Genomic DNA, 14903 nt, shown 5'->3' with positions numbered 1-14903 from the left:
TGTTGTGGCCTCTCCCGTTGCGGAGCACAGGCTCCGGACGCGCAGGCTCAGCGGCCATGGCTCATGGGCCCAGCAGCTCCGTGGCATGTGGGATCTTCCTGGACCGGGGCATGAACCCGCGTCCCCTGCACTGGCAGGCGGACTCTCAACCACTGCTCCACCAGGGAAGCCCCCCATTTTTTAATTGGATTGTTTGTTTGCTTTTCTATTAAGTTGTATAAGGATTTTTTAAAAATATATTTTGGATTGTAAGTCAACTATACTCCAATATAAAATTTAAGAAAAGACCGAAAAACTCAAGTGTTGGGAAGAATGTGGGGAAAAGATTATTTTTTATACACTATTGGTGGGAGTATAACTTGGTATGCCTTTTTATTTACTTTTAATTAATTCTTTTTTTAATTTTATTTATACAGCAGCTTCTTATTAGTTATCTATTTTATATGTATTAGTGTATATATGTCAATCCCAATCTCCCAATGGTATCCCTTTTTAGAAAGAAATTTGGCAGTACCTTTTTTTTTTTGGATACACCATGCAGCTTGTAGGATCTTAGTTCCCTGACCAGGAATTGAACCCAGGCCCTCATCAGTGAAAGCACCAAGTTCTAACCCCTGGACTGCCAGGGCATTCCCCAAGTACCTTTTAAAAGTTAAAATATTTCTACTCTTTTTGTTTGTTTGTTTTTGTTTTTTTGCGGTACGCGGGCCTCTCACTGTTGTGGCCTCTCCCGTTGCGGAGCACATGCTCCAGACGCGCAGGCTCAGCGGCCATGGCTCACGGGCCCAGCCGCTCTGCGGCATGTGGGATCTTCCCGGAGTCCCCTGCATCGGCAGGCGGACTCTCAACCAGTGCGCTACCAGGGAAGCCCAAAATATTTCTACTCTTGATTTAGCAGCTTCACTTCTCAATATCCATTCCTAAGAAATACTTGCACGTGTACACAACAACGTGGGAAGATTTCATTACATTCATTGTTTCTAACAGCACCAAATTAGAAATATCCTATATGTCCATTAATAGTAAATATTTAAACTATGGAACTTGCATGCTACATATGCAAAAATTTCTATATCTTATTGTTAAATGAGAAAAACAAGTTTTATGCTACAATAATTTTTAATTCCATCAGACTGAATGCCCCCTTTTAGAAAAAATATTTTGTAATGTCTCCTTTACTTCATTGGAATGAAATTCGTAGACAATTGCACATGATTCTGCACTATTTCAGCCAAAATCAACCCAAGGCCATAAATGTGATATGAAGAAGAATAGAAGAGTAGTTCGGGTGTAAAGTTTTAAGTATTTTAATATACATATAAATGCTCAGATTCCACCATACTAGAAGACACAAAGAAGTAATCAAGTGCTCACTCACCACGTGTAGATTCACTTTAGTTGTAAAGTGATATGTGTATGCCTATTGGTGACTTTAATATCATGGTGGCATTGCCATTGGCAATATTGTTTTCCAAAATGATAAACATTTCTTGACAAATTTCCAAATAAAACGAAGTTTAATTTTCCGTCGATTTCCACAGTGGTTGAATTCCTGAAAAGTTCTGTATATATTAAAATCATGTAAAACAGAGTTAGGCTCTAGGCTCAAATGATTATAAGCATGTATTTCACCTACATCAATGGCCAGGGATTCATCTGAAAGTCATGAGCGGGTATAGGATGATTTTTTGTTGTGAGGAACTGCCCTATGCCTTTCAGAATGTCTAGCATCCTTTAAGTACCACCAGTGGCCTCCAGTTATGATAACCAAAAATGCCCCCACTTATTTCCTAATCGCTCCTTCAGGGGTAATGCCATCCCTGCTGAGAACCACCATTCTAGAGTATTCTAGACTACTCAAAGTTTTCAACCTCTTAAGAGCTCACTGTTCTCTCACTCTGTCCAAGTTCCTAATTTCGTTGGCCTTTCATTACTTTCTTGCAGGTTTAATTTATTTGTTAAGCCACAAGAAAGTGAGGCATTAAAAATTTAATTCTTTTTAGATATTGTATAGCAGAAGGGTTTCAGGGGCTCCAGTCCACAATATTACTAGACACAGAAGACATTTAAACCAAAACATTTTTTCTATGCATATTTATATATAGTTGAGAACATGCTATATATATATAGTGTTTCAGCTATTTGACAAACAAGTTTATAGGTTTTTTTAAAAAATAGCTTTATTGAGATATAATTGATATATTAAAAACATATATATTTGATGAATTTTATAGGTTTTTTTTTTTTTTTTTTGGCCACACTAGGGATGGAACCCAGGCCCTCAGCAGTGAAAGCACCGAGTTCTAACCACTGGACCACCAGGGAATTCCCTTAAAAAGTTCTTCATAAATATCATTAGTGGCTACATAATATTCTGACATGGTTGCACCATTACATATTTTCTTGATCCCTATTTAAGATATTTGATTTGTTTGCAGGTTTTTGCTATTACTAACAGCATTGTTAACTTCTCTGTTATGTAGAGCTTTAAAAATTTGGGGAGGGGGTCATTTCCTTAAAACAGATTAGAGTTATTGATTGACTCTCGTTGTAATAATTAGGAAACCAGATGCTTCTATATTCCCGAGGACAGCCTTTCCCAAGGAAGTCAGGGGGGTGTTATTAAAGGGTGTTATGTGAAAAAAGGGGTTATTGAGTCATATATATTTGAAAAAGCTAGGTAAACTGATTTCTTCATGACTTCTCAGCACCTATAATGAACATCATAAATTTCCAAGAGGGAGAGATTTTCAATTATACGCCTTATTTCAAAATTATTTGACCTTAGACTATTTAATTCACTAAACACTTTGGGAAAACTATGGTTCAGTAGAACAAAGTTTGGGAAACACTTTCTGGGATATTAGAATTAAAATGGACTTCAAAGCTTTTTCCAACAATGAGGCAAGTCAAAGATCATTCTTCCTCCCATTCCAAGAAAAAAAGTTTCATGTCCAGTTTACAGAGACCAGGAGATCTTCTTAAAAGAGATAATGATAATATAGAGAGCAGCTAGCTGCTGCTCCCTCTTAAAGTTACTGGCATTGAGTCATGCATGGGCCTACGAAACTGGAATGTCGGTAGCACACGGGACTGCCTGTATGCCCAGTCCTGGCACATTATGCTCGTTAGTATTCAAGGCCCTGCAAGGTCTGGCCCTTCCAGTGACCTCTCCAGCCACGTGACCCAGCTGAGCATGACCTTTGCCTCTGTACCTTCCTCTCCACGTGTTCTACTCATCTTTCAAAACAGCCCAGAAGTCCTTTCTTCTAAGAAGCTTTTTCTGAACTCCCCTTCTAGGATAATTGCCCTTCTGCTGAGCTTCTGTGGTACCCTTGGAGTGTTTCTGGTGAAATACTGTGCCAGTCCTACTGGGATTGTCTGTGGGCTCATCTCCTCCACAACCTGTGAGCTCGTTGAGAGCAGAGCCTGTATCTCATTGCAGGGGCACCTAGCAGAAGGCACCGCATAGAGTGGGTGTCTAGTAAACATTTGTAGAGTGAATAAATTGTGTTTATTCACTCTACAACACGAGTAAATTGTGTTTCTTGATTTATGATATACACATACATATACACATACAACACATTCATACACCACTGAGTTCTGGCCACCAACTAAAGATTATAATTTGCAGAATTGGTTTTGTTTGGCAGACAGAAAGGATTAGAAATTAAAATTTCAGACTTTATAACAAATATTGGTGAGGATGTGGAGAAAAGGGAACCCTTGTACACTGTTGATGGGAATGCAAATTGGTGCAGCCACTGTGGAAAACAGTATGGAGGTTCCTCACAAAACTAAAATTAGAACTACCATATGATCCAGCAATTCCACTCCTGGGTATATAGCCAAAGAAAATGAAAACACTAATTTGAAAAGATATATACACTCCAATGTTCATAGCAGCATTATTTGCAATAGCCACGATATGGAAGCAACCTAAGTGTCCATCAACAGATCCATGAATAAAGAAGATGTGTGTGTACACACACACACACGCACACGCACACAAAATGGAATACTACTCAGTCATTAAGAAAAAGAATGAAATTTTGCCATTTGCAACACCATGGATGGACCTGGAGGGCATTATGCTAAGTGAAATAAGTCAGACAGAGAAAGACAAATACTGTGTGATATCAGTTACTTGTGGAATCTAAAAGATAAACTAGTGAATATAACAGAAAAAGAAACAGACTCACAGATACAGAGAACAAACTAGTGGTTACCAGTGGGGAGAGGGCAGAGAGGAGGGGCAGGATAGGGGTAGGGTTCAAACTACTACGTATAAAATAAATAAGCTACAAGGGTATATTGTACAGTACAGGGAATATAGCCAATATTTTATCATAACTATAAGGAGTATAATCTTTAAAAATTGTGAATCACTATGTTGTACCCCTGAAACTTATATAATATTATAAATCAACTTTACCCCAATAAAAATAAATAGATTGACATAAAAAAAATTTTTTTTCGGATTTTGGAGAAAGCTGTCTCTTCTCTGGCCGATTGAGTTGAACAGCCCTGAAGGCATGGTTATATTTCACCTCTTCCTACCTCACAGCCAGTTTGTATGGTTCTTACTGGCCAAAGCCACCACGGGCAAGGGGATCCCACAGAACTCATCTGGTGTTTAAAGGCCTTAGAAAATGACCTAATGACTATTACTATAGCTAGGTGCCAGGCAAGTGCTAAAGCACTTCAGGGGCGTATCTCACCATAGCAATCCAGTGAGGACGAAAATCTATTAATATCTTCATGTTACAGCTAAGCACACTGAAGCTTGGCAACCTTAGGAAATGAAAGAATCCACAGCTGTTGAGGTGGAGGCAGGACATGGGACCCTCACCTCTGCTCCTGAGCATCCTCTCTTCATTCCACAGGTGCCAAGCAGTAGGAGGCGTTCCCTGTGCATGTAGTGGCCTGATCCTCTCCACACACCTGTGAGGTCCTGGTGAGCTCTGAGTTTCTTTCCCTGCTGCAGGCTTGATCCCCAGTGATCAGAGGGCTTAGAAAATCAACTGTGTCAAACGTGGTTTAGCAGGTCAGAGGAGGGCTCAGATTTCTCACAGGACCAGTAGATTGGTTCCAGATCTTCTGCTGCCATGTAATTGGGGTGCAGGGCCTGCTGAGAGCCTGAGGTCAGCTGCCCTTGAGTCAGCTCAGCTGGCACCAGAAAGAGAGAATCTTGAGATCTTTGGGGTTTTCATGGCCTCATGCCCTCATCCCCCATCACAGCCCCAGACCTAAAGGTCTTAATTGCCTTAGCGATGGCTCCGAGTAAAGGGTACTTACAACAGGTGGGAAGGTGAAGCGTTTGAGAGGAGCAGTAATTCGGTCAATTGACCGGCCCGTTTATTAACTATCAATAGATAGTGCCAGGCACTTCGCATGCATAATCCAGTGAGGTGGGTGCTTGGACTCCAATCTCATAGATGAAGAAACTGGGCCTGAGGGAGGAGCAAATTGTCAAAGGCGCACAGCTGACTGGTAAGCGACAGGGCGAGATCCAAAACCTAGGTTTCCCTTTTCATTCAGACACTCATTTGTTGCGTGCCTTTTGTGTGCCATTTCTATGCACTTTATCAGTCAACAAAACAAACAAAAATTCCTGCTCTTATGGAGCTTACATTCTACTAATACGAAGACACAGTCAATATTATATATATATATATATATATATAATGTTATGATATAACTAGGCATATCATATTCATACTGCAGGAAAAGCAAAGACAGAAGTTATTAAGAGCTATGAAAAAATATAGAGCAAAGTAAGGGAGATTGGGAAAACTGGAGGATTGGCAGAGGGAGCAGATTGTAATACAGCCTTGTTGAGAAGGTAATATTTGAGGAACGATTTGAAGGGTAAAGGAGATGAGGGAGTAGTCACGCGGATATCTGGGGAAGAGCGCTCTAGGCGGAGGGAACAGCTAGTGTAAAGGCAGCTTAATTCCCAGGTTCCTTCCCTTATACCCAGTGCCTCAAAACACAGATGAATGTGAGAAGACTCCTGTTCTCAAGGAAGGAAAATGCTTGAAAACAGACTGCAAGCCAACCAGAGAGAGATCCGAACCAGCACGTAAAACAGTTTGGGGATGGAGACTGATTTCTGCTCCCTTCACAGATTGATTCCTAAAAAGGTTGTCATTAGAAAACAGGCCTCCTTCCTGTCTATGTCCTGAGGATAAAAGAGAAGTCAGTGTAACCGAAGAAGCTAGGGTCACGCTGGTTTTCACCCTTGATTAAAGCCTGCTTGCTGTTGCATACCGCTCCTTGGCCTTGGGTCTCTCTGTTTCTGAGGGCATCTGTGATATGCATTACCTGGTGCTGTTCCCTTGGGGCCTCCCAGTAGGGCAGCTTGGATGCACCCAGGCTCTCAGCTTCAGGCTGGGTGCTGCACTTGTCCTGCTTCAACTGTTCATTGTCTGGTTCCAAGAGAGATGGATCTTCTCAGCTGAAGTCTCTGAATCCCCTTGATGGAGCACTTGCCTAAGTCAGGGAAGCCTATTCTCTGACTCTCCATGGAGAGGAGGGCCAGAATAAATCGATGTGAGAGCTTGTGGGCTGACACTTGTTTGTTCTACTGCCCAATATTGTGCCCTGGGCTTCCTAAGGATCAGTTCAGGTTAAGTACTTACTGAGGCTGCTCTGAGCCAGTCCTGTGCTCTGAGGAATCTGACATGCCCTGATCTCGAGGAGTAAACAGACTACCCCAGAGATAGACAATTTCATTACATTTTCCAAGTGTCCACCTTGTCTTGGACTCCACCCATCCCTAAAATATAAGATGGAAGCAGGTAAGTACCACACCCTCTGTGTGGTCCCTGCAGGGAGGTTGTCTAGACCTTCTCCTGTTGGCTTGCTCTGCTGGTCTTATCTTCCCTGGTCATCAGACCTCTGATATGGCCTTGGCATACCTCAATATGGACAAAAATAAATAGATATAAATAAATAAATAAAGCTGGAAAGGGACTTCCCTGGCAATCTAGTGGTTAAGACTGAGCTTCCATTGCAGGGGGCATGGGTTCTATTCCTGGTCGGGGAACTAAGATCCCACATGCCTCGAGGCACTGCCATAAATAAATAAATAAAGGAACTAATTTAGAAATTTTTCTGCTCAAGCTTGGGTTTTTCCCTTGGACCCAATTATGGCATTAGACTTCTGGCTTTTACCTGATGACCAATGAGAGAGACACTCCTAATTCCTTACATAAGTGCAGTGATAGAAGTCAGCACAGGGTTCAGAGGAGCAGTTCTGGCCAAGCCCAAGTTGGTTCTGTAGGCTTCCTGGAGAAGGGGCTGTCTGCGTTGTTTTGATGCCCCAACCAGGAAGGCCTTTGGTCTGGGCATGTGGTCCAGCTTAGTAAGGAAACCGGTTGTCCCCTTGTGCCTGCAAATCCTTCTGCTCCCTTCACAGACTGATTCCTAAAAAGGAGAAGAGCAGGTAAGGGGCTTGGAAGTCAACATTCCCATCCTCACAACAAGGAAAAAATGCTGAATAAATTGAAAATCAATTACTCTTCTTAGATCCATCAGAGAATTGAAGTCCTCAGGGCAAACTGCTGTCTGCAAAACTGGAGAGACAGGTGGATACAAAGAATCACAATTCACGGAAAACAAAACTCAAGAAAGAAAACCCCACCAATGGAGCCAGCATCAGGGTAGGAAAACTTAAACTGCAGTTGACGAATTGCTGGAGGCAATTCAAGCTTGTAGGCAAGCTTGAGAGTTAAAAATTTCAGGGGTCCAGTCCTTGGGAGGAGTCCAACATTTCTGTGAGTTCTACCTCTAGGAGCCCTACCAGCTCCGCACAGTAAAGAGTGGAGAAAAGAAAAACCCTTTGTACTTCCAGGAGCGGTAATGGAATAGTAGCTATTTTGAAATTATACCCAAAGCCTTTTATTCCCTTAACATGGCCTATTCTCAAGAGAAATCATTTAACCAGGGTCTAATTGACTGGGGTTTTACCAGAGCCTAACTGACCCAGGGAGGGAGAATACCCAACTCCAGTCCACTGTAACCTTTCCTGCAGAGGAAGGGAAATGTCCAAGTCCAGCCCTAATTAGTCTTTCTGCCTCCACTAAGGGGGGTGGGATCCAACAACTGGGATACACTTGTGAAGGTCAAAGCCCAGGGGCAGAAGTCGCTAAAAGTTTGACACCTAATCGTGGGACTATAGAATTCTTCCTTTCCCCCAGCACCGTACCACCACATCCACAGGGCCCCTGCCTAACAGCAGGGGATTACAACTGAAAGAACTGCACATCTCAGACCTTATTTAAGCAGTCTCTAGGGAAACACAAAGACAACAGAGGAGACAAAAACATGGACACCAGAGGAAATTTTAGTCTCTCATACCTGCATACAGCAAATAATAAACACAGCCTAATTCCAAGCCAGATAAACATAAGGCCTTACAATACAGGCCTATTTAATTCAGTTCCTTTTACATAGTATATCATGTCTGGCTTGCAGCATAAAACTACAAGGCATACTAAAAGACATAAAAAAAAAACAGCTTGGACAGGGCGAGAATCAGAACCAGACTCAGACATAGCAAAAATGTTGGAATTATCAGACTGGGAATTTAAAACAACTGATTATTGTGCAAAGAGCTCTAATCGAAAAAGTGGACAGCATGCAAGAAAAGATGGATAATGTAAGCAGAGAGATGGAAACTCTAAGAAACAATCAAAAGTTACCAATGCTCCTTGAAAGACACAATCTACCAAAACTCACTAAAGAAAAATAGATAATCTGAATAAGGCTATCTCTATTAAATAAGTTGAATTCAAAACTAATAACCTTCCAAAAAAGAAAGCACTAGGCCCAGATGGGTTAACTGGTACAAAACATTTAGGGAAGAAATGATACCAGTTCTGTACAACATCTTCCAGAAAATAGAAGCAGAGGGAATACTTCCTAAATCATTCTAGGCAACCAACATTATCCTCATACCAAAACCAGATAAGAAAAGAAAGAAAACTGCAAATCAACATCTCTCATGAACAAAAATGCAAAATCCTCAAAAAACTAGTAAATCGAATTCAACACAATATAAAAAGAGTTATACACCATGACTAAGTGGAATTTATTCCAGGTATGGAAGGCTGGTTTAACATTCAAAAATCAATTAATATAATGCATCATATCAACATGCAGAAAAACATTTGACAAAATCCAACACACATTCATGATAAAAACTGTCAGTAAACTAGGAGTAGAGAGAATTTCCTCAATTTGATAGAGAACATGTACCAAAAAATCTCTATAGCTAACATTAAACTCAATGGTGAGCAACTAGATGCTTTCCTCCTAAGATCAGGAACAAGGAAAAGACATCCCCTCTTACAACTCCTATTCAATGCTGTGCTGGAAGTCCTAGCTAATGCAATAAGACCAAAAAAAAAAAAAAAAAATCAGTTTTACTTTTTTCCAAGTCTGTATACATTTTATTTCCTTTTTTTAATCATGATTTTTATGATTATCTAGGTAGCAAATCCCAAAGAATCGACAAAAAACAAAAAACCTCTGAAACTAATAAGCAATTATAGCAAGGTGGCAGAATACAAGGTTAATATACAAAGTCAGTTGTTTACCAGCAATGAACAATTGGAATTTGAAACTAAAACACAATACTATTTACCAAAATAAAATAATAAAAAAGAAATACTTAGGTATAAATGCAACAAAATATGTACAAGGTCTTTGTGGGGTAAACCTATGAAACTCTGATGAAAGAAATTCTAAATAAATGGGATAGCAAGAATTCTAAATAAATTCTAAATAAATGGGATAGCAAGAATTCCATGTACAGGGGATAGCAAGAATCAATATTGTCAAGATGTCAGTTCTTCCCAATTTGGTCTATTCAATGTAATCCTAATCAAAATTCTAGCAAGTTATTTTGTGGATATCAACAAACTGATCCTACATTTTCTATGGGGAAGCAAAAGACCAATAATAGCCAACACAATACTGAAGAACAACAACGAAGGTGGAAGACTGTCCCTATCCAACCTCAAGACTTTATATAAAGATAGAGTAATCAAGACAGTGTGGTGAAAGAATAGACAAATAGATCAGTGAAACAGAATAGAGAGCCCAGAAACAGACCACACAAATGTAATCAACTGATCTTTGAAAAAGAAAGACAGTTCAGTGGAGAAAGAATAGTCTTTTCAATGAATGGCACTGGAACAACTGGACACGGACATGCAAACAAAAAAATCTAGACACAGATATTTTACAAAATTAACTCAATAAGCATGAGAGACCTAATGTAAATGCTAAGCTATAAAAATCCTAGAAGATAACCTAGGAGAAAAACTAATGACCTTGGCTTTTTGATGAGTTTTTAGAAACAACACCAAAAAGCACTATCCATGAAAGAAAAAACTGATAAGCTGGACTTCATTAAAATTAAAAAGTCTGCTCTGTGACGGACACTGTTAAGAAAATGAAAAGACAAGCCACAGACTTGGAGAAAATATTTGCAAAAGACACATATGGTAAAGGACTAGTATCAAAAATATACAAAGAACTCCCACAACTGAACAATACGAAGAAAAACGACCCAATTAAAAATGGGCAAAAGATCTGAACAGATACCTCACCAAAGAAGATATACAGATGGCAAATAAGCATATAAAAAGATGCTCTGCATCATATGTCATTAGGGAATTGCAAATTAAAACAATGAGCTACCACTACACACCTATTAGAATGGCTAAAATTCAAAACACTGTCCACACCAAATTCTAGCAAGGTTGTGAAGCAACAGGAAGTCTCATTCATTTGCCAGTGGAAATACAAAATGGTACAGCCACTTGGAATATAGTTTGGTAGTTTCTTATAAAACTAAACATACTCGGGACCAGTTGTTAAGACCCCGCACTTCCACTGCAGGGGGTGGGGATTTGATCCCTGGTCGGAAAAATAAGATCCCGAAGGCTGCACGGCTTGGCCAAACAAACAAACAAAAAACTAAACATACTCTTACCACATGGTCCGGCAATTGAGCTCCTTGGTATTTATCCAAATGAGTTGAAAATCTATGTCCTCACAAAACTCTGCACATGAATGTTTATAGCAGCTTTATTCATAATTGCCAAGATATGGAGGCAACCAGATATTGTTCTTCAATAGCTGCGTGGATAAACAGTGGTACATCCATACAATGGAATATTTTCAGCGATAAAAAGAAATGAGTTATCAGGTCATGAAAGTATACCTTAAATGCAAATTGCCAAGTGAGAGAAGCCAATCTGAAAAGGCTGCATACTGTATAATTCCAACCCTCTGATGTTCTGGAAAAGGAAAAACTATGAAGACTGAAAAAATTGGTGGTTTCAGGGGTTGAGGTGGGGGTAGGGAGGGATGAGTAAGTGGAGCACAGAGGATTTTAGGGCAGTGAAACTTGTGTGCCGGACTGTAATGGTGGACACAAGTCACACATTGGTCAAAACCTATAGAATATACAACACAAAGAGTGAACCCTAATGTAAATTATGGACTTTATTTTTTATTTATTTATTTTTAAATTTGGCCACACCACGCGGCTTTCGAGACCTTAGTTCCCCCACCAGGGATGGAACCTGGGCCCTGGCAGTGAAAGCGCAGAGTCCTAACACTGGGCCACCAGGGAATTCCCTTATGGACTTTAGCTAATTATAAATATCAATATTGTCATCAGTTACAACAAATGTACTACACTAATGCACGATGATAACAGTGGAGACACCGAAGGAGGCCCGGGGGGAAGAAAGGGGGTATAGAAATTCCACATTCTTCTCAATTTTTCAGTAAACCTAAAACTGTTCTTTTAAAAAAGGGGGTTGGGGGGAGATAGAAGGACTGGGAAGCGCATTAAGCGGGAGAGCCTGTTACTTCCCATGGCTTCCTATAGAGGGCTTCTGGGCTTAGTGGCAAAAACCACAATATGGAAAAGTCTGGGCTTGAATAATTACTTATTCAGGTGCCATTCTAAGTGCTTTACATATACTATCTCATTTAATCCTCTAGCAACAATCCTATGCGGTAGGAACTATTAACATCCGCACTTTACAGGGGAGGAAGTAGAAGCACAGAGAAATTTAGTAACTTGTTCAAAATTGCTGCAAGTGGAGCCAAGATTTAAATCTAGATGTTAGAACATGTAACTAAGTCACCACAGGCAACTTTTTTCTCATTCTATAAACTGGGCAGTCTATTTTTTTTTGTTGTTTTGTTTTGTTTTTTTGCGGTACGCGGGCCTCTCACTGTTGCAGCCTCTCCCGTTGCGGAACACAGGCTCCGGACGCGCAGGCTCGGCGGCCATGGCTCACGGGCCCAGCCGCTCCGCGGCATGTGGGATCTTCCCGGACCGGGGCCCGAACCCGCGTCCGCTGCATCGGCAGGCGGACTCTCAACCGCTGCGCCACCCGGGAAGCCCTGGGCAGTCTACTTTAATGAGGGAAATCACCCCAATCTATTACACTGCACATCCTGAGTCAGTACAAATACCTCTGTTCCAACCTGGGGAGGTATGGGGTCTCTTTCAGCTGGGAGGTCAGTCTTTGTAGGACCCCCTCCCACAAACACCCTATCCAGGGACTGTCTGGGGGAATAGTTCCTGAAAACTGGTTGAGTTTCTTTAAATAGGAATCCAGTTTTGTTGTTTTTATCAGGGGAATCTAGAAATGTTAGACTGTTGCGGGAGACAGTGTTGTGGAATAGGTACTTTTCAACCAGCCCCTAACACTTCCGTCTTTATTTACCACCAATGTCATCGCCTCAGTGGTCCCCTTCCCACTGACGCTCAGTCATGGGGGTCTGACCAGTCCCTCTTCTTCATCTTCACTATAATTACCTCCTGTCTCTCATCTGGACCCTTGCACAGCTGATTCCAGGCTCCCTATGTACCTGTCAGGGTCCAGCCAGGAGACAGAAACCACATCATTTATTTGAACAGAGAGATAGTTATGCAACCATAAGCACTATCTAACTTCAGAACATTTTCATCACCCCCCCCCCGCAAAAAACCCATACTCGCTAACAGTCACTACCCATTCCCTCTTTTTTTCTTAAAGCTTTTTAAAAAATATTTTATTTTATTTTATTTATTTTTGGCTGTGTTGGGTCTTTGTTGCTATGCGTGGGCTTTCTCTAGTTGCAGTGAGCAGAGGCTACTCTTCGTTGTGGTGCGCGGGCTTCTCATTGTGGTGGCTTCTCTTGTTGCGGAGCACGGGCCCTAGGTGCACAGGCTTCAGTAGTTGTAGCTCGTGAGCTCTAGAGCGCAGGTGGCGCACAGGCTTAGTTGTTCCAAGGCACGTGGGATCTTCCCGGACCAGGGCTCAAACCCGCGTCCCCTGCATTGGCAGGCGGATTCTTTACCACTGCACCACCAGGGAAGCCCCCCATTCCCTCTTGTCAACCACTTATCTACTTCCTGTGTCTATGGATTTGCCAATTCTAGACATTTCATATAAATGGAATCATACAATAAGTGCTCTTTTGTGTCTGGCTTTCTTCCCTTTGCATAACATTTTCAAGGTCCATCCACGTTGTAGCACATATCAGTATGGATATGCCGTATAGGTGGTATGGCACACGGGCTTCTCTCTAGTTGTGGTGTGTGGGTTTCCTATCTCTAGTTGTGGCACGGGCTCCAGAGCGGTGGGCTCTGTAGTTTGCAGCATGCGGGCTCCCTCGTTGAGGCACATCAGCTCAGTAGTGTGGCGGCCAGGGTTAGTTGCCCCACAGCATGTGGGATCTTAGTTCCCCAGCCAGGGATTGAACCCGCATCTCCTGCATTTGAAGGAGGATTCTTTACCACTAGACTACCAGGGAAGTCCCTCCATCCCTTCATTTTGAGCCTATATGTGTTCTTAAAGCTGAAGTGAGTCTCTTGTAGGCAGTATACAGTTGGATCTTGTTTTTTTATCCAACTAGCTTTTGATTAGAGAATTTAATCCATTTACATCAAGAGTAATTATTGAGAGAATTCCCTGGCAGTCCAGTGGTTAAGACTCCATGCTTCGGGCTTCCCTGGTAGCACAGTGGTTAAGAATCCGCCTGCCAAGGCAGGGGACACAGGTTCGAGCCCTGGTCTGGGAAGATCCCACATGTCACGGAGCAACTAAGCCCGCGTGCCACAACTACTGAAGGCTGCGTGCCTAGAGCCCGTGCTCCACAACGAAAGAAGCCACCGCAATGAGAAGCCTGCACACCGCAACGAAGAGTAGCCCCTGCTCGCCGCAACTAGACAAAAGCCCGTGCGCAGCAACAAAGACCCAACACAACCAAAAACAAATAAATAAAATAAAATAAATTTATTTAAAAAAAAAAAAAGACTCCATGCTTCCTTTGCAGGGGGAGTAGGTTTGATCCCTGGTTGGGGAACTAAGATCCCGCATGCTGCATGGCTTGGCCAAAAAAAAGTAATTATTGATAGGTAAGGACTTACTAATGCCATCTTTTTGTTTTCTGGTGGTTTTATAGTTCCCTCGTTCCTTTCTCCCTCTCTTGCTGCCTTCCTTTGCGAATTGATGATTTTCTTTAGTGGTATGCGCTGTTTCTCTCCTCTTTATCTTTCGTGTATCACTGTAGGTTTTGCTTTGTGGTTACCATGAGGTTTACATAAAGACCTAGATACAACAGTTTATTTAATGCTGATAACAACTTCACTCTATTGCATACAAAAACTCTACCTTTTTACTCTCTCTCCCTTTATGTTTTTAATGTCACAATTCACCTCTTTTTATATTGTGGATTCATTAACAAATTATTGTAGCTATAATTATTTTTTAATACTTTTGTTCTTTAGCTTTTAAACTAGAGTTAAGTGGTTAACACAGCACCATACAGTAAGTCCCCTACATATGAACAAGTTCCGTTCCAGAGCACGTTCATAA

The 14903-nt window shown here is 41.4% G+C and overlaps 1 protein-coding gene across 2 annotated transcripts in view; it reads right to left on the bottom strand.

The window, feature by feature from the left end:
• Positions 1 to 5030: 5030 nt before the first annotated feature.
• Positions 5031 to 14903, bottom strand: part of NAGA (alpha-N-acetylgalactosaminidase) — a 29231-nt gene continuing 19358 nt past the window's right edge. For both annotated transcript variants that reach the window (XR_003002181.1, XR_003002182.1), the window contains exons 10-12: positions 6331 to 7434; positions 5302 to 5456; positions 5031 to 5172 (exon numbers count right to left, since the gene is read on the bottom strand). The gene's annotated coding sequence lies outside the window, so the exon portion shown is untranslated. The remainder of the gene's footprint in view (positions 5173 to 5301; positions 5457 to 6330; positions 7435 to 14903) is intronic.

This window comes from Neophocaena asiaeorientalis, unplaced genomic scaffold (assembly GCF_003031525.2).
Source record: "Neophocaena asiaeorientalis asiaeorientalis breed wild unplaced genomic scaffold, Neophocaena_asiaeorientalis_V1.1 scaffold242, whole genome shotgun sequence".
Classification (NCBI taxonomy): domain Eukaryota; kingdom Metazoa; phylum Chordata; class Mammalia; order Artiodactyla; family Phocoenidae; genus Neophocaena; species Neophocaena asiaeorientalis.
The sequence above is the reverse complement of the archived record's forward strand: the minus strand, read 5'-3'. Positions and strand labels throughout refer to the sequence as shown.